Source organism: Elephantulus edwardii, unplaced genomic scaffold, assembly GCF_000299155.1.
Source record: "Elephantulus edwardii isolate Elephantulus edwardi_28Jun2011 unplaced genomic scaffold, EleEdw1.0 scaffold00158, whole genome shotgun sequence".
In the NCBI taxonomy this organism is placed as follows: Eukaryota; Metazoa; Chordata; class Mammalia; order Macroscelidea; family Macroscelididae; genus Elephantulus; species Elephantulus edwardii.
The window spans coordinates 752,305-760,216 of NW_006399908.1; the positions used below are offsets into that span (position 1 = coordinate 752,305).

The following is a 7,912-nucleotide window of genomic DNA, read 5'->3' on the forward strand; positions in this document are numbered from 1 at the left end:
ATCTGTAAAGAAATCAGTATAAATTTTTTTTTAAATGTAAAAAAGTAATTTGAAAATTGGTTGCTTGAAATTTAGTGTGAAACAATGTTATATAATGGGTTTCTGGATTCCGTCACAAAATGGAGTTAAGGGAGACTACAGTCAAAACACTATTCCTCTTAAGCAACAGAGTAAAAGTTCAGGAAAATACAGGCCTGGGGTACATGATTTCTCTTGCTGTACCCCAATTACATGTGGTTTCAAGTTGTTACATTTTTCTGTAAAGCAGAGGACATCTAATTCAGTTAACTCTCTTAAGATTCTAGGTTTAAGGAAGGAGGATTTGGTGAAGCTCATCTTTCTGTATCATTGTCATTAAGTCGGAACCAACTCATAGCTGCCTCTCATTTGGGTAACTGAGGCTGTCAATCACATGAGAGGAGATGGCACATTTTTCTCTTTTGTGGCTGCTGGTGGATTTGAACCCACCAGAAAAATGCCTTCAGATTAGGAGGATAACTCTCAAAGGACTTAGGCCACCAGAGCTTCCTGAACTTCCCGGAAATCTCAGTTCTGTGCTAAAAACTGATAATCAGAGCAATAATGGCAGATCCCTCTACTCCTGAATATTTTAAATAAATCAACTGCTGATTGGCGAGTGTATTAGACTTCAGGGATTACCGCTAAATGGCAGCAAAATTAGAAAATTGGGGGATTTCCCCCTGTTCAGATGCTGACAATTGATTTCTCCGTAACAAAACTCAAATGTGTGTGGTTTCTCATACGTACAGTATAAATTTACCACAAACTAGAAATTGGTTCATAAGGAGTTGTGTTACTAGCCCAAAGGCAACAGGGCTTCTCTCAGGGGTTAGAATCCACAGTGACTCCAGGGGAGTAAAATGGATTATCTCCTCCCCTGCGATTTACAGCCTCAGAAATTGCATGGAGGGCAGGTCTGTTACAACTCAACAGCTTGATGAGTTTGAGGGTTTTTTGAGTATACAGAGTATATGGCTGTTACTGTTGTGTACTGCTGAGTCAGAACTGACCTAGAGCTGTTCTCCAGCAGGTTTGCAGAAGCAGGAAATTGCATGAGAAGAGACCATTCTCCCACAGAGCAGCTGGCAGACTCAAACCACGTGCCTTGGGGATTGCAGCGCAGCTTCTTGCCACTAGGCTACCAGAGCTACAGTTTAATAAAAACAATTGTTTTATCTCTATTATAATCTGAACATACACTTATTGATTCCACGATCATTTTCTGCTACAGAGACAGAGGGAATTATCTTAAAATAATTAAACTGATTCACTCTTAATTTGCAGGGTCTCAAATATTTTTGCATTTCTGCCAATACTGTTTTCCCTGGTAAACAGTAATTTTCTATACTGTCTCTGTTTATAATTATGAAGTATATTTTTTGATAACTACAATCCATAATGGTCTCATATTTATATTTCACCCATGAGGCCATTAAATTTTTTTTTCAAAGCTATCTAGTCCATCAAAAATTATGTAATCTTTGATCAACATTATACACGTTTTTACTTTAGTCAAAAGTGCTTTGTAGGTCCATATTAAATAATGTAAGTTCTTTCACTTTTCTGAGAAAGAAGAGATCCAAGTGTCACATGCTATTAGCGCTTAAAATAGCAAAATGTACATTGACTAAATGGGTTCTCTACTGAAAACTCTCACTTAAATATTAGTCAAAACAATGAATCTGTAATTCTGCTTTTACTTGAAGCAAATCCTCAAGGAAGCCCACACATGCAAGCTAAGAATAAGAGACATCTTTAAAGAATTTCCTTGAATGCTGTTATTTTACCTTCTCTAACAAATTATTTTGAAAGCTGTATATCATTTGATCTATGCACAAATGTTCTAAGAATTTTGGGCTATTCAACTACTAGGCAAATTACCATTACTTTTATAAAGTATTCCAACAATTTACTAAATACTTCACATGTAAAATCCTAGTACTCAGATGTCTTAAAGCGATATATAATGTATATTTAGTACACTTACTTACAGATTTAATAATTTTTCCCAAGTAAACATACATTATATTTCTCTTTGTGCTTCTGTACGTGCGGAAGGTAAAAGGGTTTTACTCTCTTCAGTATGAATTCCACAAATTCAAAACCTTTCAGCTCCCCACCCCCAGCTGGCTGCTCTCATTACATGCACGCTGCCTCCAAGCTCCTCCACACCATTCCTCTCGGCGTTAGTAACAGCCCTAAGCTTACTTACTAGCTTTTTATAAGGTAAACTGCAAGACATCTTTTCAGTCAAGCCCAAAATATTTCTTCACATTTCGTATTCAAAGATCTTTTGGAATTAAGTTCCATGCTTTTCAGAAAAGATGACTTTGCGCTGATGCTTTTTATTTCATATTTCTTTCAAATATTTTTGGATCTTAGTAACTATTGTGTAATTACAATTCTATGAATTTGATAATGATTTAAAAATATTTTTAAAAATATTCTTCTCCAATCCATGATCCAGTTTCCCCCCAAACTGCATGATCGAAAAGAAATTTTCCCACTTTTTCATTAATTACATATAACGTTTGAAGATAGGGGTAAAAAACCAAACAAACCCACAAGTCCCTCCAAATGCTTTGTTCTATTACTGAGTTTCAAATCCCAAGTATAAACAGTAAATTTGAAATTATTCTGCTTTAGCTGTTCACCCACCCGTCCCCATTCCAGCTACTGTGCTTTGAATGAAACAACCGCAACTGTAACAGAAGAAACATCTGTTGCTTTCTTCTTCATCAAAGGCTTTTCCTCCCTGAAAAGAAATGCTCCTCGCCTGACCCTCTCTGCCACTCTGCCCCTCCCCACACCAAGTCCCTCAAGACTTTCCTTAACAAAATTCATTAACATTTTGCCAAATCGATTAAAATGTCTCAGTCTACCCAGTAAAGGTTTGCTTTTGAAAACTGAAGCTCAAAGAGTAACTAAATTCCACATACATCAAAAAACCTGAGATGTAACTGATGTTTAACTAAAATGACTCTTGTAGATCAACTCAACATCCCAGTCTCACTCAGAACTCCTATTTTTTTTTCTCTTTTTCACAGACTCCAGATTCATATAGGATCTTGTATGCTATCCATTTTATAACACACACACACACACACACACACACACACACCCCAGAACCTCCAGGCAAACATACTGCTAGTCACTGCCCCACGAGGCAGACACCAAATGGTACCACCCACACTCTCACATGGGGTCTCATAATAAAACTATAAAGCAGTGGAATGCACCGGGCCCTTTATGAGCAAACAAAGGCTGAGCTTCATTAGAATACAGCTGACATTTTCAAAGCACAAATACTTTTAAGAAAAACGTACTGGAGAGGAAAGAGGGGGGAAAGGCTGAAATATTTTTTAAGAGAGGGGTTTATTCCTACAGATTCCCTGGTAGTATACTTTGCTGATGATAATTTCAATTTTCTCTAAATGTAAATATGTGGTTAAGGGCTACGTTTATTTTACCAACTACAGAAAAGAAATCAAAGTAAAGATTATCATTTTAATTGCTTTCAAAGTAATAACCATGAGGCAGCGTTTAAAACTGTTCAGTTCCTCGACTTGCTTCTTTAGTTCGTGAATGAAAAACGCTGCGCTCCAGAATTATTTTCACATTTTAATGAATTTATACAGTTACTTCATGATAAGCTAACTCTACCCCTCCCCCCAGCCCACCCCAACCCCCATGTTCTGTAGTTTTCCTGTTTGCAACAAGCACAGGCTTCAGGATTTCAGCATGCTCTTACCTACTTATCAGTTTAACACTGCTGCTCTTTAAGGAACAGAAAGCAAACACTGAGAAAACTCAGCCGGCAGTAGGAAACACAACGATCCGCCTTACCTGGTCTGAGGAAGCATGCCTCTCTCCCTGCAGTACCAACAACACTCTATAGTCTTTGTTACCATTCAGGGAAACTTGAGACTGGGTCAGACAAGAGCAGTCGAGCTCAGAAAGGATCCATTTAAAGTACTCCAGTAAGATGAAAAAGATGCTCAAGAAAACGGGTACCGGCTTTCAAAAGGCATCTGGATATTATTTAGTGTAACCAACACACTTTAAAAACACACATCCACCAAAACCAAAAGCCTGGAAGCACAGGTCTTAAAGAGACCAGCCTTCTGAAGGGGTCTTTCTATGTAGGAACTTGCTTTCTGATTGAAGTTTTTCCATCTTAATATGGTTAAACGAAAAGTGGTGAAATAGTGAACTAACAAACGAACACTTCTCTAAAGTCTCTTGGATCATTTTAACCAGCTTAAAAAAAATCAGATTAAACTTACTCATGCAGGCTGAATAATTCGAATTACACAGTTGAGGGTGTATGCTGGCTCTGAAGTGGGGCTGAAGCAGGAGATCGGAATGCATCTTGAAAGCGGAGCAAAGGGGCGGGAGGGTTACAGATGGGGGAAGGGGGAAAACACTCTTAAAAAGTTGATCAAGGCTTTTAAAACCAGTAATAACACTACAGCTTTTCTGAGAGAGGAAGGGAGGAAAAAAAAAAACTCCACCCCTACCCCACCTGGTCCTGGCCCCCTGAGATAGGCAGCCATGCTCAATGCCAAAATGAATGACCGGCCCGCTTCTGATATCAATAATGAGCAGGTTGGCTGTGCTCTACTTCTTTTCCTCACTCTTTCTCATACCTTCTTGTTGGTTGGTATGTGCCATCGAGCTGCATAGCGACCCTATGTCCAACAGCTCTTTACCTCGCTCTCTGACACTCAGGGGTTCTAAAATTTTCAGGTTTTAGATGTTTGTATTCTAAGGAGCTCTCCTGACCTAGTGATAAGAAGCTGCTCAGTTATCTCTGAAGGAAGCACTTCGAATCTACCAGCTGCTTCATCGGAGGCAGAGGGCACACCAACAACCGCCACTATATACACTGGGGTAAGCGCCTTTCCAATTTCCTCAAGAACTAATACTAGTTTCAAAAAATGATTACTTAAAAAAATACCGAATCATCTTATTCAGTTTTCAGAAAGGAAATCAAAGACACACACATACACACCCCCTTCCTTCCCAAATATTCTCGGTGAAATTAAACCAAAATATCAATTAACAATATTAATAAGTTGGGGAGCTCTGGTGGCCTAGTGGCAAGGAGCTGCAACTACAATCCCAATCCACCAGATGCTCTGCCGGGGAAGGAGGGACAATCTCCTCCTGTACCAGTCAGATCTGATTTGACAGTACACTCACACAAAAATAATAAAATAAAAATTAAAAAAAAGATTACAATATTAATAAGTTTCCCCACCATCCTAGTGGTAGGAGCACAAGGAGAAATAAAAAAGCAAAAAATGCAAAAGAAAAGGCAAAATAAATTAATGGAGATGAGAAAATTTGTAACTAACCAGATGTGACAATAATTTACTGCAGTACACATCTACAATTATACAAACTCTCAATAAATGCTTCAGCCAATGATGACTATTTACTGAATGCCAGCTGTGAATCAAGCACTAATTTGGGTCAAAGGGTTACAGTAAAGAGCACTGGTGGTGAAGGCCGAAGGCCATAAGCTAAGTAGCACCATTTACCCCAAATCTCCCAACTCCAGCATTTCAAATCCACCAATGGCTCTTCGAAAGAAAGGTGCAATCTCCTCCTATTACAATTTACAGTGTCATAAACCAATCAAGGATCGAGATGAGTCAGAACCAATTTAACAGGAGGGAGTGAAAGCCATAAAAGTTAACACAACTGTGTGAAAAAAAATGTACACCAACTTTATAAGGAAACTTGTATAAAATAAAAATTGTATTTAAAAATAAAAAGTGACTACAACAGACAAAAATCCCTGACCCTAGTGAATGCATTAGTTTATGAGCAAGGACTGCTATGTATTGAAAATTACAGTTATGTGCCATCAAATCGCCATAACTCAACTCCAAAGCTGCACTCTCTCCAAGACATATCTGTTCTCTTGCTTGGCTGTCCATGGGATATTCAGTGCTCTTCTCCAAGACCAAAACTCAAAGGTATCAATTCTTCTTCTGTCATCCTTATTCATTATCTAACTCTCAGATGCATAGCAAGTGACTGGAAAGACTATGGCCTGAATCAGATGCACTTGAGTCCTCAAACTGACATCATTGTTCTTCAATAATCTGGAGAAGTCCCTAACTGCAGATTTTCCTAATGGAGTATGTCTCCTTAGTTCCTGACTGCTGGTACCAAGGGTGTTAACTGTGGATCCAATTATAAGGTGAAGCTGTAGATGGTTTCAATTTCTTCTTCATCCATCATGATGTTGCCTACTGGTCCAATCAGTGGTAAGAATCTTTGTTTTCTTGACATTGAGATACAATCCATACCAAAGACGCCATTCCTCAATTTGCAACAAGTGCTTCAAATCGTCCTCACTTTAAGCAAGCAAGGTTGTGTAATCTGCATAACACAGGTTATTGATGAGTGTCTCTACAATTCTGATGCCATATTCCTCTTCACAGAGTCCAGCTTCTTGAATAATTTGCTCAGCATATGGACTGAATATGTATGGAGAGATAATACAACCCTGACACACTCCCTTCCTAATTCTAAACCTGCAGTGCTCTGCTACTCAGAGCCTCTGTACAACAGCCTCCAGGTCCAGGTATAAGTTCTGCATGAGCACAATCAAGTGCTCTGGGATTCTCATTCCTCCCAATGTCAGCCACAACTTGTCATGATCCACACAGTCAAATGCCGTTGCATAGTCAAGAAAGCACAAATAGACATTCTTGTGGTAGTATCTACTTTGGGCGGGGATCCATTTGACATCAGCAATAATATCCTTGGTGCCGTGGCCTCTTCTAAATCCTGCTTGAACGTCTGTCAGTTCCCTATTTATGTGCTATTCTAGCCATTTGTGAATGATCTTCAGCAGTATTTTGCTTGCTGTTGTTGTTGTTATGTGTTATCAAGTCGCTTGTGACTCACAGCGACCCTATTTACAACAGCCCTAAACTCTGCTCTGTCCTGTGCCAATCGCACTGTCTCCGACACTCCCATCCCGATTATCCCAGTCACTGAATCAATCCACCTCATAGAGGGTCTTCCCCTCCTGCGCATGTGATATTAATTGTATAGCTTGACAGTTTCCACATTCAGTTGGATCAACTTTCTTGGGAATGAGAACAAATATAAACCCCTTCCAGTCCATTGGCCAGACAGCTGTGCTCCACATCCAAGGCTGCATCTGTTAATTGTACTAAGTCAACTGGTATCCCATCAATTCCTGGGGCCTTATTTTTTGCCAATGTATTCAATGCAGCTTCCACTTCCTCCTTTATTACTATTGGCTCCTGTTCATATGGTACTTCCTGAAATTCTTCAGTGCCAATCAGTTCTTTCTGATACAGTGATTCTGTGTATTCCCTTCCATCTTCTTTTGATGCTTTCTGGGTCATTTAATATATTTCCCATAGCATCTTTCAATATTGTGACATGAGGCTTAAATTTGTTTCTCTCAAGTTCTCTCAGCTTGAGAAATGCAGAACAAGTTATTCCCTTTTTATTCCGTAATTCTAGCTCTTTGCACATTCCTATGTTATAAAATAGGATGGAGAGGAGGCAGAGTGGGTTGGGGAGAGACAGGGAAAGAAAGAGTGGGCATATAACGAACATTGCAGGAACTGTCTGGAAGGAATATATGGTTAGCTATTATGACAACAATTTGGAACATGGGATGCACTGTGGGGGCGGAGTGTTGCACATTTTATAACCGTCTCCCCCTCCCCCAATGTATCCCATGTTCCAGACTGTCATACATATAACAAGTAATCATGTATTTCTTTAGGACCTTTCTCCTCACCTGTTCCAATGCAGTGTGCATTATCTAGCCGCTCTTTTCCCATTTTCTCCTCCAACCCACCTCACCTCCCCATCCTATTTTCTAACAGCA

General features: G+C 39.3%; 1 protein-coding gene across 1 annotated transcript in view; it reads right to left on the reverse strand.

Annotated features, from left to right (window-relative positions):
• Positions 1 to 3,893, reverse strand: part of TFDP2 (transcription factor Dp-2 (E2F dimerization partner 2)) — a 100,156-nt gene extending 96,263 nt beyond the window's left edge. Inside the window, exon 1 of the mRNA XM_006895102.1 lies at positions 3,868 to 3,893. The gene's annotated coding sequence lies outside the window, so the exon portion shown is untranslated. The remainder of the gene's footprint in view (positions 1 to 3,867) is intronic.
• Between the last annotated feature and the right edge of the window lie 4,019 nt (positions 3,894 to 7,912).